Here is a 17,865-nt window from a genome sequence, read left to right on the forward strand (position 1 = left end):
GGACTTTTCATTTTTAGTTAGTGTTATCAGTAGAAGATAAAATAAGAATGAGGACACTAGGCATTTAAGAAATCCACTTAAACATGAAACATACTCCTCATACAAATACAGCATATTCACAGCCAGTTTTGAAGCAAATGCCTCAATGCATTGCACGATTGTACACTCACCGCAAAGGATTGCATTCTGACCCATCCAGAGGCTTAAAGGAAATGTCAGATTGTCAGGAGTTGGTGAATAGTTCTCAAAGATGAAGTTCTCCATGTTAACAGAATTTTCTTTTTAAGTGATATCTGGCCAACTGCAAACTTCAACTGAAATGCACAACACTAGATTTGATAGATTCTTCTTCCAGCTCCATGATTCTATTATGGGAATAATTTGTTTTTTACTATTGGAAATTAAGTCTAATGGATGTGAAAGTGAAATCCTACTATAGAAATGCAATACTTCATGTTTTCAATGCCAGTGTCATGAAATCAAGAGACTTTCATACCATCATAGAGATATAAAGAATAGATGACAGGATTAAAAATGGCACACTATTTAGTCCTATATTCACTTGAACATGTTGATGAGTATGCTTTAAATTTTACAAAGTCATACATGAAAATTTATCTAATACCTTTAGGAGATGCAGAAAAGTGGTGAATTAAAATCTGATACTTCATCAGAGCAGGTCAAATATTCAGATCAATTAGTCTGCTTATCTAATTAGGACAGTCTGTGCCTTTGAAAACAATTCATGATAGAAGATTTACACATTTCAATATGCATATGCCCAAGTATACTCCTCTTGTAGTTTCATATATTTAGAAAAAGTTATCGAGTGCTCCTACTTGCCAAAAGTGTTGATGCAATAATATTAGACTTGACTCTTCATCTTAAATGCTGGTGACTTTTCTTAGTGCGTGACTATAGAGCGTTAGTCCATTCTTTCTTTATCTTTGTTTCACCATGCTTTCCGCTGGACATGTATTGGGTTTTAGAGCCACATCTGACATGGCACAGGAGCTGCTTCCCACTTTATGCCTTATCCAGGGGTCACTTCTGACTTCTGGATATTTTTTTAAACTTTGAGTAAAAGCTTTTGTACATAGCTTCTAGGGATATTATAATGAAAAATCTTTTAAACAATGAAAAAAAATAGTTGACATAAGAAGTACTGAAATTGATAAAGGGAGATTGTAGCACTGTAGCACTGTTGTCCTGTTGTTCATCAATTTGCTCGTGCGGGCACCAGTAAAGTCTCCATTGTGAGACTTGTTGCTACTGTATTTGGCATATTGAATACACCACGGGCAGCTTGCCAGGCTCTGCCATGCAGCTGGATACTCTCGGTAGCTTTCCGGGCTCTCTGAGAGGGATGGAGGAATTGACCCCAGGTCAGCTGGATGCAAGGCAAACGCCCTGCTCGCTGTGCTAATGCTCCAGTCCAAAGGGAGATTAGACAAGGAGAAATATTTGGAATGTCAGTTTTCTCTGTATACCAATTTTGAATTTTCAGCAATTTTTGATATTGCATCTCTTGTTATATAAAGGATATGTGCCATAGTCTTTGAGTGTCAAGGAGGAGCTAAACCTAGAAGTTGGAGCGACCAGAGCACTAGTACAGGGGGTAGAGCATTTGTCTTGCATGCAGCCAACCCAGATTCATCCCCGGTATTCCATATGGTGCCCCAAGTACTGCCAGGAGTAAATTTTTAAGTGCAGAAACAGGAGTAACCCCTGAGCATCACTGTGGGCAAGCCAAAAGAGAAAAAAATCTAGATGTTGAAGAAATTAGAGACTTTGAAATTTAGATACAGCTCAAGACATTCTTTTTCTCCATAATTAAGATGGGAAAATTCCATGCCATTCTCTTTTTTCATAGCTGATGGAAAATTTTCATGGCTCTCAAGATCATGTTTTTATTTTTACTGATAACATAGTACTGTTCTTTTCTAGATTTTTGTGGTCTTCTAATCAAATAAAGCCTTTTTATTAATAAAACCAGTCATTTCTTTTTTCTTTTCCTTTTTTGATCTAGTATCTGATTTTATTACTGCTTAGGTATTCAGTTTGGAGTATATATTGAATTTCATGAGTCATTTAGTGATGTACCCAATAATTCTTAGGACTAGAACTTTATATTCATTATTTCTTATGATTGTCCATTTGTGATTATCATTGGGCATAAATGAATAAGGACATACCATTTTTATTTTGTCTCAAAAAGATAGCAGCAAGTTTTAAGCCCTCATGGTAGCAATGGCCAGTTACCTTAACAATGTGGCAGCTACTTCTGTATCAGTTTGTTGCAAGTAACTAGAGGATACTGATAATTTCAAGTCAAATGAAACCTCTGCTTTGTTTTCTCTTGGGAGGTTTTCTTACAGTGAGTTTGGACTACTAATCCAAGAGAGTCTAAAATTGTGAAAAAAAAAGAAAGAATTCTATAAGCAAAACTCTGGAACGATTGCTGAGAACCAAGTTTATGTGAACTCTTTGGTTCTCATTCCTTTACATCATTGCTCCTTAATAAAGTAACTTGTGGCCTCATTGTTTTTTATACTGAATCTTTTGGTAATATGCCTGACATTCAGATTATATGACTCCAACACTGAACCTTTCATAGTTAAGTTGTCTTCATTCTGGATTTGTAATTATCTGTAATCCTAACGTGAGATTCTTGGTCTGAGTAGATGTTAACAAGAGGTCCTGTGTTGCTATAGTATTTCAAAAGGCCTTAGTGGTCATGTCTCCAGAGGGACTTTTAGGTAAACTTACAAATGGAATGGGTATAATCTCCAATGAGGATGAGTTGATGTCTTCTGTATAAGGCAAAGTGAATCACAATAAAACATGTTTCAGAAAACTTACATGTTTTAGAATGGATTTCTCTATTTTAGAGCAAATTTTCCAAGCATCATGGAAAAACAAAAGTCGAAAAACATTTGGGTCACAGCTGGAGATGCACAGGGGTTACTTCTGGTTCTGCACTCAGGAACCACTCCTGGCGGTGCTCAGGGGACCATATGGGATGCTGGGAATCGAACCCTGGTCCGCTGTGTGCAAGGCAAACGTCCCACCTGCTGTGCTATCTCTGCAGCCCCAAAAGGTCAAATAATGATATGCTTTTGTGGACTTGTAATAATTTAAAAAACCGATGTAAAACCTGAAAAAACGCTTAAGATTTAAGACTTTGTAGCTTAAAAAAAAGACTTTGTAGTTTTAATGACTGACATCTGAATGATTATTTTGAAATTACTAATGCATATTTATTCAAATTAGATGATGCATAGGATGAATGACAAAATCAAGTAGTAGGATCCCAAAAGATAACCTTTCCAAATTTCCTCTTTATTTGACTTATCTCCTGCCTGTTCTTACATTTTTAGAGGCATTTCTGTTCAAATGAATATAATCTAAGTTGCATAAGTAGTTACAAGCTTCCTATTAGCCAGGTTAAAAAGGTAAAAGAATTATATAATTAATTTTAATTGCATACTTTAACTCAAAGATATCCAAAATGTAACTGATTTTTATCAGGTACTCAACACAAAAGTACTAAAAAGTTTTACATTGTTTTGTTAATAATGCATATATTTTATATGTTAAGTACATCTCATCTTGAACAGTCTGCATTTCAAGTGCCCCAAAGGAACATGTATCATAGAGTAACATGCTACACTGCATAGCTTATCCTGACAGTTCTTCATATTTTATTGACCTTTTGATTCTCTTTGCCTTCAAGTTGCACATATAATATCACCTCTTCAGAGAAGTCTTCACAGTCTATTTTTTAATTTATTTACCTTAAATATTTCAATAGCAGCAACAGTAACAGAAAAGGTTTGCACACCCCTTAGGTATGTTTTCAATGTATTTTGTATTTATGCAAATCACATAATTTATCATGATTTATAAGTTTTTATTAAAATATCTTAACATTATCACTAGACTCGTAAGTTCCTGGAGAGCAAAGAATGTGTCCTTCATCTCTATAGATTGAATGTCATGATTATTTTAAACTAAGCAATCACCTGGAGTTAATATGATAAACTGAAGTGAATTTTGGGAAATATAATGAGATTAAGTACCTAAAATCAACCCCATAAATTTAGGATAGGAGGAATATGGTTTAGAAACAGTCTATTTGAATAATAATAACTTAGATTCAATTATTATTTTAATAAGAACAGATGCTAGTGTTTTGCTGCCTGAAATAGTGGTAGCCACTGAGTCTGTGCTAATAAATACAGCAGTAAAGAGAACTAGAAGCTAGATTTTTCTTTTCAACTCACTCGGCCACATATGGAACAATGGGTTTGGTGACACTACTTTGAGAAATAAACTGGGAGCAGGAAAGTGTACATTCATGATATAAACAGTTAATTTAAAATTAGAGAGAGATATGAATGACCAATGAAGGTGTTATTTCTTCCAAATATCTGGAAGCCTGTATGTGTAAACTAATCAGATTTGTGAGTTTCTAAGAAATCAAAGTCATATTCCCTATTGTAACTTCTAAGAATTCAGATTTCAAACTTACTGAAACATCTGACTTACACACCATAGTTAAAGATGATGCCTGAACATTAAAAAATATAAAAGGTTTGAAAAAATAAAATGAAATAAAGTGACGAAGGAATTGATAACCTTGAGGGTTTCTTTTTCTGCAAGGTATTCAGGTACAAGATGGAATAACAACTAGGAAATGTTGTAATGGGCATGAGTGGTGAGAATGCTTCCTTCCAATACATGAATTTTTTTCAATAATTTTATTCACTTTAAAGAAAAACAGCATTGTGTTTGCTCAAGGCTGTGTTGACACTGTATATAACTAGTTTTATATCAGTCACAAGAAACTCTCCAACCAAAACAATAATGTCATTTTTCCCTTGAGTAACTCTCACCAAGTTTGCACTTTTAAAAGACTCAGTTGATTAAAGAAAGTTTGTAATCAGTGTTTTTGGAACACATTTTCGGACTTGAAGCAAACCTCACAATGACAATGCATTATTACTCATTTATTTTTCACAATTAGTCATGGAATAGCACAGGTGCTCAGAATTTCCTGAGCATATAAACGTGAGACCTTAGCTTCTGAGAGGTTCCAGTCTAGAGTGAGACAAACACAAAACAGGAAACCTGAGCCTTACCACAAGAAGATGAATGAGCATCATTGATACCTTAATGTGTGACCTCTACCAGACAATAACGCTTTATTCAGAGAGCTTCCACTGAAACAGAGCTCAGGCATATTTCAGCTCTCTGGAAAATATGTATCATCACAGTTGTTTTCAAAACATGGAATTTGATTTGAGAATTATGAGTAGTACTTTTATCTTTTGCATTATAATCAATTTAGAACTTTTTCTGAGCATTTACTGTATTCTAGGCAAAAATAACAAAGACGTGATTCTTGTTCTAAATATAACTATAGCTAAGAAAATAAAAAAAGCTGTTCTAACTTGAAAAACTGATTAGACAGCAACCACAATGCTAGTGGAAAGAGGATAAATTTTGGTTTCATACAGAGATCTTGAAATGTACCTCTAGTCATTATAAAATTATATTGATCAGTCTCCAAATTTTGGGTATTATCTTTTAGTACTGTGGTACCATCTCACTAGCATATTCATTGAAATAATTTGGTTATATAAAAATAACAAAAGTAAAAAAAAATTAAAGTATTATTTTAAGTACTAAATTTTTCAATATAGGGTCATATAGTGAATTTTTTTCATATAGGATCAGATATTTAAGTACTGCAAGATTTGGATAGTCTAGGGGCTGGAGTGATTGCACAGTGGGTAGTGCGTTTGCCTTGCATGTGGCTGACTCAGGTTCAATGCCCAGTATTTCATATGGTCCCCTGAGCACGGCCAGAGGTAATTCCTGAGTTCAGAGCCAAGAGTGACTCCTGTGCATCGCTGGGTGTGACCCAAGAAGCAAAAAAAAAGTTAGATAGTTTACATCACAACTATAATTTCTTTTTTTTTTTTTGTTTTGCTTTTTGGGTCACACCTGGCGATGCACAGGGGTTACTCCTGGCTTTGCACTCAGGAATTACCCCTGGCCATGCTCAGGGGACCATATGGGATGCTGGGATTTGAACCCGGGTTGGCTGCGTGCAAGGCAAACGCCCTACCCGCTGTGCTATCTCTCCAGCCCCTATAATTTCTTTTTATAGCACGAAAACAACCATAGATAATAAGTAAATCAAAGAATGTGGCTGAATTCCAATAAATTTGATCTATAAGACAGGTGGTCATGTGCGAGGTAAATGCCCTACTTGCTATATTCTTGCTCTTCCCAGTAATCTTATTTTTCTATTCATTTTTATCTACTACTTTATCTAATTTTGGTGCATTTAGGTTGTTTCCAAATATTGATCATTGTACATAGTGACACAATGAACATAGGGTGACATATATCTTTTTGAATTAATGTTTTTTAATTTGGGGGGTATATAGCTAAGAATGGAATTTTGGGGTCAAATGGTAATTCTGTATTTAAATTTATAATTTTATACTGTTTTTCACGAAGGCTGAATAAAATTACATTAGTCCCCAATTGGGTCTGATGGTTTCTTTACTCTACTCCTATAAATGGTTTTTTTCCCCCTAAACTCTTTGATTGAAATTCTCACTGATTTAAGGTGACATCTCTTTCTCAGTAATTATGAACTTCCTGTTTTTCATGTCATGGTTGGTCATCTCTGTGTCTTCTTTGGGGAAGTATCAATTCAGCAATTTTTTAAATGTGAATCTTTTGTTTCTTTGTCACTTAGTCTTCAGGGGGTGTTGGTGCCACATCCAGCACATTTACTCCTGATTCTGTGCTTAGAGTTTTCTCATGGTGATGTTCCGTACCACAAAAGGTGACAGATATTCAACCAGGGTTGACAATTTTCAAGGCAATCCCCATTACTGAAGTTTGTGGGTGCTTTAGATGTCTTGAATATTAGCACGTTTTGAGAAATTTGATGGAGGTGTTTTTCCTATGTAGTAGGATATATTTTTTTGTTGTAGCTTATTTCAAAGTTTGAAAATTTTAACTTTACATTTATTTGTTTCTTTTGTTTTATTGGTCAATATAGCTGAATCACTAAAGATATAGTTGAAGCCATTATCATGGAACATTTGCTTATATTTTCTTCAGTGTATTTTATAGATTTGGTGCTAAAAATTTAAGTCTAATTAAATCCATTTTCAGTTAACTTTTGTGTGTGGTATGAAATAATGGTTAATTTCATTCCCTTGCATTCTATTACTCAATTTTCTAAGAACTATTTGTTGAAGAGGTTGTTGAAAACATTTTTCATTTTGTGCTGTTGACTTTTTTGTCATCAATCAACTCTCTTTCTCCACACACACATACACACAGACATATATATCTATATGTATATAGATATGTATATATCAGTGTTTGTATTGAACTCTCAATTCTATTTGCCTTTACTCAAATACCACATTGTTTTGATTATAATAGCTTTGTAGTATAAATTATGAACAATATTGTCTGTAATTTCTTTTATTGTCACATTTCCGCTTTTGATATTAGGGTAATGTTGGCCTTATAGAATAAGTTTTGAAGAATTATCATCTCTTCAGACTTTGGAAGAACTTGAGAAACATATGTAATAGAACCTTTTGAAGGTTTGTTAGTTCTCACTAGTTAGAAGACCTGGAACTTGACTTTTATTTGTTGGGGGAAGGTAACTTGTTGATTCTTGTTTTAAGTTTCCTTTCTTATGATTGGGCTTTTCAGGTTTTTTTCTTTCTGACTAAACCTGAGAAATTGTATGGCTCTAAAACGACCATTATATTTATTTATTTATTATTTTATTTTTTTTATTAGTGAATCATTGTGGGTTACAAACTTACAAATTTTCATGAAATAAACTGCATTTTTTTAAGCTCTTCAGCTCAATGACATAAAGTTTTCCATGGAACTTTTGTATGACCCTCTAAATTTCAGTGGTGTCAGTTATGACTTCTTCAACTTAGTGGCATAAAGTTGTTTTTAATAATATGTTATAAACTTTTGTACTTTTTATGAACTTTTGTGTTTTACTTATTTGTACTCAAATTTTTATTTTCTTTCTTCTGCTGCTTTTTGGTTTATTTTATTATTCTTTTTCTAATTTCTTAAGATTTGAGGTTATATTGCTTAGTTCTTTTCTGATATAAGCATTTATTGCTATGAAATTCCCTCCTAGCACAGCTTTTGCTGTGTCCTACATATTTTGGTAATTCATGTCTTCATTATTTTTTGTTCTCAGGAATTAAAAAAAATCCTCTTATTTACTTATTTGCCTAGTAGTTATTCAATAGCATGTTATAGTAGTCTCCAAATATTAGAGTTTATTTTTTAGCTTTTATTTTATGATGGATTTCTTGTGAGCTGAAAAGATTGATTTATTTTCAATGTGTTTGATTTCAATATTCATGTCCTTACTGGCATTATTTTGTGTTCCAAAATGTAGTCTGGTATGGGGAATGTTTCATCTGCACTAAGGAAGAGAATATGTATTTGACATTTTGGGGTGTGGAGAGCCATGTAAATGTTTATTAAGCTCAGCTGTCTGAAATCATGGTTTAAGACAGATGTTCACTCAGTATTGAGATTCCTCACTAAACTAAGAATTGAGCTGCCGTACAACCCAGCAATTCCAATTCTGGGTTTCTACCTCCAGGACACAAAAACATTCATTCAAAAGGACATATGCATGCATCATTCATTGCAGCACTTAGTACAATATCTAAGCTATGGGATCTACCTAGGTATTCAATGACTGATTATGAAGACATGGATTATATATATGGAATGGAATAATATGCAGCTGCTAGGAATAATGAAATCATAAAATTTGCTGTAACTTGACAAGACAAGCTACAAAACTACCAAATCCATTTAGAAAAGTGATAATATATTACTGTATATTAACAGTTTGATATACAGTATATATATATTATGAATGGAACTAGAAGATATTAAGTAGAGTAAGCCAGAGTAAGGACAAACATGGGATGATATTGTGTATCTAGTGGTATATAGAATAACTGAATGTGGGAATGCTATTTAGTAAAGAGTAAATGCCTAGATTGTCCTTGTCTCCAGGGCATTTGGAAGAGAAGAAAATAAGGGGACGTAAGAAGAGGCAGATAGGAAGTAATGGGGTGCAGGAGTCAAGGACTTAAAATTAATGGTGTAGAGGAGTATGACACTATGTACCCAAACCACAGAGTTAACAACAGTAAGAATATGGTATCTAGACTACAACAACCAGACTTTAAAATGTGCCTGTCAAGGTGCCAGACTGGAGCATAGGGGTAGGGGTGGACAGGAGACGGTGGGAATGAACCTGTGACACAGGTGAAGGAAAGTTGACACCAATGGTGGGATTGGTGCTTGAACATTGTATATCTAACACTCAACTATCAATAACTATGTACATCATGGTGCTCTAATAAAATAAAATAATAAAAAGAGAAAGACCTTTTCTTGTTAAATCTCTTTTTCATTGATCAGTCCAGTGGTAAGAGGAGGATGTTTAACTATTAAGATATTATTGTGTTATATTTTTCTTTCTTTCATTCTGTTGGTAGTTGCTTTATAATTTGTTCGATTCTATTCATTTGATCCTATATGTTTATGAGTATAAGTTGTACTGGTGGATTGGTCCCTTAGTCATAGGATGTCCATGGCTGTCAAATCATCTTATTTTAGTTAGAAATCTTTGCCTACTTCACATAAAGTCATCCTGTATTTGTTAAGCTATCATGTGCCTACATGATTATTTTACAACCTTTATCCTTTGAACCAGTGTCCATCATTTAAGGTTAAATATATCCTATAAACTGCTGAAAGTTGAGTTTTATTTCCTGCCTATTCCATGCCTTTTGATTGGTGAATTCTTGTCAATGACTTTCAGTGATATTATTGATATACAGTGATATCACTTTTTTACATGGATTTGGTAGTTTTGTAGCTTGTCTTTATTTCATTATTTTCTTAATTTTTCCTTTTGTACTTTGATATCTGATTTTTGTATAGAAATTTGGTTCTGCTTTCCCTTTCCTGTTTTATTCTAAGTATTTTTTAAGATTGAAATGAAGTTGACATCTAGAGTTCTATGCTTACCCTCTTTAAAATTTATAGTAAAAAATAATAATAAAAATTTATAGCAAGTCAATCTGTAGTTAATTCTAAGAGACATCTATATTGATCTCTTTTGTCCCTACATTTTATCAATGATTATAAGAATCTTATTTCTGAGAGGGGCTTGTTTTTCTTTTTAGCAAAAGTCTTTAGTATTTCTTGTAGAATCTAGGGGCTATAAATTCATTTAACTTTTATTTGCTTGAAAAGGTATTTATCACTCATTCACTAGTTGGGGAGGGCATTCTTGGCTGAGGGTCTTTTTCATTTAATATTTGGCTATGCCATACCATTTCCTCTTTAGAGTGTCAGTTGGGAAATCACCGGAGTCCTAATATGTTACTTTTTGCTTTTCTCTTGCTACTTTTAAGGTGACTCTCACTACTTTAATTGTAGTGTACCTTGATGTGCATCTGTTTGGGATTATTTTGCTTGTAACTCCTTGAGCTTCTTGGATCAAAGTTCTTGGCTATTATTTCTTCAAATGAGAATTTGTCTACTCATCTTGGATTATAAAACAGATAACTAAAGGGCAGTGTTGGAGGTTCTTGGCACTTCGATGGAGGTATAGTAACTGTGTACATCAAAGCCATAATTATTAATATTATTATAGCCATGTTACCTAAACTTTAATAATAATTAATTTTTTTAAAAGAATTATTCCACTCTCCTTTATCCTTCAGGAGCCCCCATGGTTTGGATATAATTCCTCTTGCTATTCTCCTTCTCATGTCTTATGTTGGCTTTCTTTTTTAAATTTTGTTTTCTTCTTTTCTATTCTCTTCTTGGTTATTTCCTTTACCTTTTACTCAGACTCACTGATTTGATTTTTAGATTCTATTATTCTTTTGTTAAGTGCATTTTTAAAAATTTTAGTGTAACTACTGAACTTTTTAGCTAGTGATTTCTGTTTATATTTTTTCATGTTCCCTATCCTTGTTGGAGTTCTCGTTCATTAATTGATCTCATTTCAGTGACCATCAGTAGTATTGTTGCTTTAAAATCTTCACCACAGATTTTAGAAAGTTTTGAATTGCTTGTGGTCTCCCTGGATTTTGTCTTCAGCCATCCATGCAGGTGGAGTACTCTGTTTTTTCATTATGCCTGCTATTGCAAGGCTACGGCTAAAGATTGATTGCGTGGTGATTGTGGATTTACTGTAAAAAATTACAGGCAATGACTTTGGTTCTGAGTTTATGTTAGGAACTGTTAGGAACTGTGATCATTAATGCTGTGCAGCAACAGAGGTTGAGGGGGACTGTGTGGTGACCCTAGATTCATGCTTGCTAGTTCCCAGCAGTAGCTATGGTGTTGAAGTCAGGTGGGTTGGGGCAACAACTGAGCATTTTCTGCCCAGGATCATTTAATTGTTTTTGTGGTTACAAATGCCCAGTAGTTAGTATTGCATTAAACAGACCTTTGTGATTACCAGATGATGTGTGTGTGTGTGTGTGTGTGTGTGTGTGTGTGTGTGTGTGTGTGTGTGTGTGTGTAGCACCTGGCAGCAACTGTAGTGTCAAGGTCTGGCATATTTGAATATTGTGTCTTGTTATTTGAGATTCTGAGTATTTTGCACTCTGGTGGCACCAAGTTTGAGCACATGAACTATATCCGAATTTTCAATATTGCAGATTCCTGGGAGCATCTGTGTACCAAATTTTCATAGATTGAGGAAGAAGCTAGAAGTTTGAGTTCATAGTGTCTGGAGGCCACTGTGTATCAAATTTGAGTAGGTCTGGATGATGATCAAGTGTTCATAGTCACAGGTGAACTTTGTACCAGGTTTGAATAGACCATGGGGCTCATCTGGTTTATAGGATTGTGCATGTCTGGTGGCACCTGTAACTTTTGGCCTGCTCAGTGGAGACCAAGGATCAGAGACCTTATCTTGGTTTAATTCATTAATTTTGATTTTACTTTTACTAAGTTAAATTTATACCGAATAGAGTTCACTTATTCTGCTGAATTTATTTACAATTAAATTTATCATCTCTTTTGTTTCCCTTGTCTGAGAGTTAATCATTTTCAATCCTTTTACTTGATTCTTCTAACGCTAAACTCTAAGTCTTGAAATATGGGGATCCATTACTTTGAATTGATATATTGATTTCTAGTTATTTCTACCATGGAAGGTAGAGATTTCACAGTTCTTCCCAAAACTAATTTCCGCCACATAAGTGATTTTCTCATCATCCACTTTGCCTCCAAGAATACATATTATGTATTATAGAAGTATTATATAAGTTATAATACTTATATACAATACTTATATTATACTTATATACTTATACTTAAATTGCATCATAACTTAATATTTAAATTATTATATCAATACATACAATGTAGATATAAATTATATGGTAAACTCTAGTTAACCATTATTTGTGTTATGTTTTATTTTCTCTGGATTTAATAATTGCTTCCCCATTTTTAAGTTTATTTGTATTGTGTTTATCACTTATTTATCTTTAACCTTTTTGGAAGTATCTAGTTATCTTCACAAAAATATTCACATGCATCAGATGCTCAAAAGAATTTTATCTTCCTGAGGAATAATCACCTCATCTAGTAGATTGAAGCTTGCACATTCATCAGATTTATTTGGAGAGTTGTTACAACATAGGTTCTTTGGCTCCAATCCCCAAAACTCAATTGTTCTGGGTGAGTACTGGAGAACTTTCATTTTAACTAGTTCCCAGCTCATGCCAATGTCAATCTCAGCACCCAATTTTGAGAAGTGTTGGGAAACTCTAGCCAAAGGACTTTTGCAAGTTTGTAGTCTAGACAATATGGCTTCTACAATGGATACACCCACTAACCCCAACAGAGTTATTCACCTACTTCTTGACAATTTCCATGGCTTCTCTTCTTTTATTTTTATTAAGAATTACAAAGCCTGAAGCCTTATATATCAGACTTAGCAGTGCCTAGCATTGTCAAATCAGCTTATTATATGCTAGTACATTTTAACTTTCACATTTTAACACACATTTGTGTGTGTTTTAGGGAATGCACAGTGTCTTTATCTTGTAGTCTTTCTACCTGCTCTAAAGGGAAACTACAGAGCACTAAGAGCTTAAAATGATTTTTACCCTGGATATTTTATAAAAATATCTCTTTGATCTCAATATTTTGAGTAGGGAGAATATTAAACTGTTCCTTGTATAGAGTACAGATTTTATTTTTCAGGGGGCACACTGAGTGTTGTTCAGGAGAAACTCTTGACTCTGCTCTCAAGGGCCACACCCGGAAGTGCTCAGGGGACCATAAGTAGTGCCAGAGATTGAATTGGCATTGGCTGCACGGAAGGGAAATATCTCAACTATTATCTCTCCAGACCAGTTTACAGTATTTTTCTTAATTACTGCATTTTTCTTTTGACTCATACTTTTTTAAACTCAGATTTGTCCATATACCTTTGATCATTAAACTTTCTGTGTAATTTTTGAGCATTTGTTTAGCTGATATATATTTATTGACTGTTTTGATAGATTTATATGTTTTGAGACGCCTGGAACCACACCTTCTATTTCACAGGAGATCCTTATAAAGAATTAATTTTCTTGGGGTTGGAACTATAGTATAGTGGGTAGGGCATTTGCTTGCACACGGCAGACCTGTGTTTTTTCCCTGGAATCCCATATATTCCCCCAAGCACTGCCAGGAGTAATTCCTGAATGCAGAGCAGGAATAACTCATGGGTATTTCCAAGTGTCACCCCAATTAAATTTTTCCTAAGAGATGTGTTCAAGTTTGAATTTGACTTGCAAAAATAAAATATTTGGTCTTTTAATAACAATGCTAAAACACTTTGATCAACTAAAAATTATATAATTGAAATTGCACACCATATATACATGGGGGAAATTAAAACAAGGATGTTATAAAATTAATATTTTTCTATAATATAACTAATCAAATAATTCACATTTACCACATGGATTACTGTGATTCTCAAAAAGGAGATCTTTCATCCTTTCATATCAGTCCCAGTGTTCTATTATATCCAATGAATAATAACACTAGCAGTAGATTACTTGCACACAACTTCAATTTTAATATTTCATCCAGGTGAGAAATACCTATATTTGTTTTCTTCCAGGTAAGAATTTTCTATACTTGCTTTTCTTATTTATATATAGCTTATCAAGAATGTCAAACTGACTCCACATATGATGGTAACTTCATATACACATAGGAAGAAGTCAGTATACTTGTATACAGGAGTTAACTCAGATTAGATAAGGATAAACATGGTTATAGAATTGCATTACAATCTTTAAGAGAAAAATAAACCTTTGAGGGTAAATGTCTATGTCAAATAGATAGACAATCGTCTTCCTTCATTCATCACAGCCAATTCCATCCATTTTATCTGGACTTTATTGCAGCTGAATAATATATCTTATGAGTTAATGGGTTATATAGCAGTTTCTTCTTAAAGACAAAATTTTGTGTTTCAACAGGCCAAATGTGTTTGTTGTTGGCCATCTGTCTCTGTAGTTCTCATTTACACACTAGTTGGTTTTTGTTTTTTTTTTTAAACATTTAAGGCTATTTTTTGCATATAAATACCCCAAAGCGCAAATAACAGACAGGGATATTTTAGATAAACTCATGTCATACACCACAGTATCAAAAAAAGAAATAAACAAGGGGCAAAATTATGTTTCTTATTAATAGTCGGCCTGTCCTCACCACTTACCCAATACTTAGAGGCAACCTATAGTTTTCCTAGATCTAGATATTGATAAGATGAAATGGAGATAAATATGAATATGATATTCTTTCCAGTGAAACAGCTACTTGAATTCACAAAGTATGTAATTCTATACACATTTCATCTGGATAAGAATTAAACCATAAAATCATTAATAACAGTATTGGAAGGAATCACAGAAGCTATTGAATATAAACTTCCTATTAATATTTGAGAATGCTTGTATGTATTGGGAAGGATGACTTCCCCCAATTTGGATGAATGTTTCTTGTGGTAGAGATTATGCTATCCTATATTATACTGTTTGGATCACTTTATTTTTCCTGAATTTTTGCCATTCCTATGCTATTTAGTCTTGTCATTCATTTATATTAAATGCTTACCATATCCCAAGGATTGTTCTAGAAACTGGGATCCATAGGAGTTCTGATACCATTTAACATCCTTTTATATTCAAGTACAAAAGTCAGTCAAACCAACACAATTGCATTCTTCTTAAAAAGGGACGGTAGTGTACATAGTCTTATATTGGTGAAAAATCCAGAAATGAATTTGATTTGGATGTTAAATAATTACAGAGCTCAAATTACTTCACCAGAAGGGTTTTCTTTTCTTCATAGCTTTGCTTTTTCCTCTATCTTGATCTTATTCTTAGGCTCCTCAACTTGTAAAGTTGTTAACTAGTTATGTATTACATGTTATCAGTATTCCATAGAATTAATTTTACTCTTCAATCTGAAACCAGAGTGAAGAAAATTCTGCCTTTCATGACAGCTTCACCTGTGATGTCACTCTTGAGACTTTTATCCTCAGAATGACATTTCTACCTGTTCATGGATCTTGTATTTCCCCTTAGGTCTAGTGTTTACTAAACAGTTCTTGAATTGACAAGTGAGGGAATGAATGAACATCACATTTGTACCATCAAGTATATAAATAATTTGTTTTTTTAGCTTTTTAAATCAAATGTCCTCATATTTACTTTACTTTTAAAATCTCCTTCTATGTGTACTTGGTAAGCATTTAAGACTTACAATTAAGTTTTGCATAACTTATAAGTATCTAAGTTCTTCTTACTTTCTACCTTGTCACTATTTTGTATGAAGTTGGGTAGTAGCTAAGCAAAGCAATACCAACAAGTCATAACCATATGCAACCATATGACAGGGATTATAATAAAGGATAAAATTTTATTTTGTATACACTTTCACTTGAAGAACTGAGTTTAATACTCAAGAAGTTTTCTGACCAGAATATATCTTTTATCATAGACTGGAAACAGATAACCTTGAGCAAATTTATAGGTAAATTAGAATGACTATGTGTAAAATGAAACATTTTCATCAGGGTTTTATGCCTTGAAATTATGTCCCTAATGAAATGAAGGGTACTAAAGCAATAATACAGTGCATAATATCTTTTATTAATGTTCTTTCTCATCTCCTCTGATTCCCTTTACAAGTATATTGAAATTACAGCAAGTATTGAAGCTACATGGTAAGATCCACAGTTTACCTTAAACATTAGCAAGAATTTAAATATCATGCTGTACAATACTATTAGCAAGCAAGGACAGGTCACTGTGGGAATTTGATAACCTGAAAAAGGTTATCAAGTAGACCTTTCAGAAGGGTTGCTAGCTAAAAGTTGAATTCCTTGTACTTAAGTAAAGAAAGCAGCCTACTCATCATTGTACCTTTAGGTCATGGTATGGAATTTTCATATTATGATAAAAGTAAACCTATGTTTTTTCTTATCTTTCACTATTCATCTTATAACAAAATTATTCAGTATAATTGTTCATTGATTTAAGTGACATCCACTTAACTGACCAGGATGCCTTGCCTTGGTAATAGCACAAATGCAGAAAACATGTCCTTAACCCATGTGAAGTGTCTGTAGTCTCCTGACTTTGTACTCCCACCAGGGTGGACATGTGATCCCACATGGGTCCAGTAAGAGCATCATATCATCCTAACTACAGCAATGATTCAGTGGTGGGTGAATGACCCATTTTAGACTCATAAAGCCCCATCTAAGCAGCCATTGTGAAGTACTTTCTTCTAGAGTTGCTAAGCTGACTGGTTGGAAACTGAGTAAGTATAGCTATATTTGTAATACTTGAATAAATGCTCAATTGAAATGAATACTGTTATAAAAGGAAATCAAAAGAAAAGAGAAAGCATACTGGTTACATATTTGGAGGTCCACTTGTGCCTGATAAACCTAGCTCTACATTTGGGCTTTTCATATATGAAACATCCTAAATATTTGTTAAGCATGAGCCTGTTTGAGTTGGACTTTTGTCACACGTAACCAAAATTATCCTGCCCAACACATTTGATTGGCTGGGATGTGAGTTCCACCAGGTTTTTGCTGAGCAAGGCAACAATAGTGAACACATCTCTATTTTTTTTTTTTGAATTCCAGGAATTTTATTACTTGGTGAGTTGAATTTTTTTTTAATTTATTTATTTTTAATTAGAGAATCACCGTGAGGGTACAGTTACAGATTTATACACTTTTGTGCTTATACTTCCCTCATACAAAGTTTGGGAACCCATCCCTTCACCAGTGCCCATTCTCTACCACCTGTAAACCCAGTGTCCCTCCCACCCTCCCCAATCCCATCTCCCCCCCACCCCACCCTGCCACTGTGGCAGGGCATTCCCTTCTGTTTTCTCTCTCTAATTAGCTGTTGTGGTTTGCAATAAAGGTGTTGAGTGGCCGCTGTGCTCAGTCTCTAGCCCTCATTCAGCCCGCAACTCCCTTCCCCCACATGGCCTTCGACTACAATGTAGTTGGTGATCGCTTCTCTGAGTTGACCTTTCCCCGGAACGTGAGGCCAGCCTCGAAGCCATGGAGTCAACCTCCTGGTACTTATTTCTACAGTTCTTGGGTGTTAGTCTCCCACTCTGTTATTCTATATACCATAGATGAGTGCAATCTTTCTATGTCTGTCTCTCTCTTTCTGACTCATTTCACTCAGCATG

Source organism: Sorex araneus, chromosome 2, assembly GCF_027595985.1.
Source record: "Sorex araneus isolate mSorAra2 chromosome 2, mSorAra2.pri, whole genome shotgun sequence".
Lineage (NCBI taxonomy): Eukaryota > Metazoa > Chordata > Mammalia > Eulipotyphla > Soricidae > Sorex > Sorex araneus.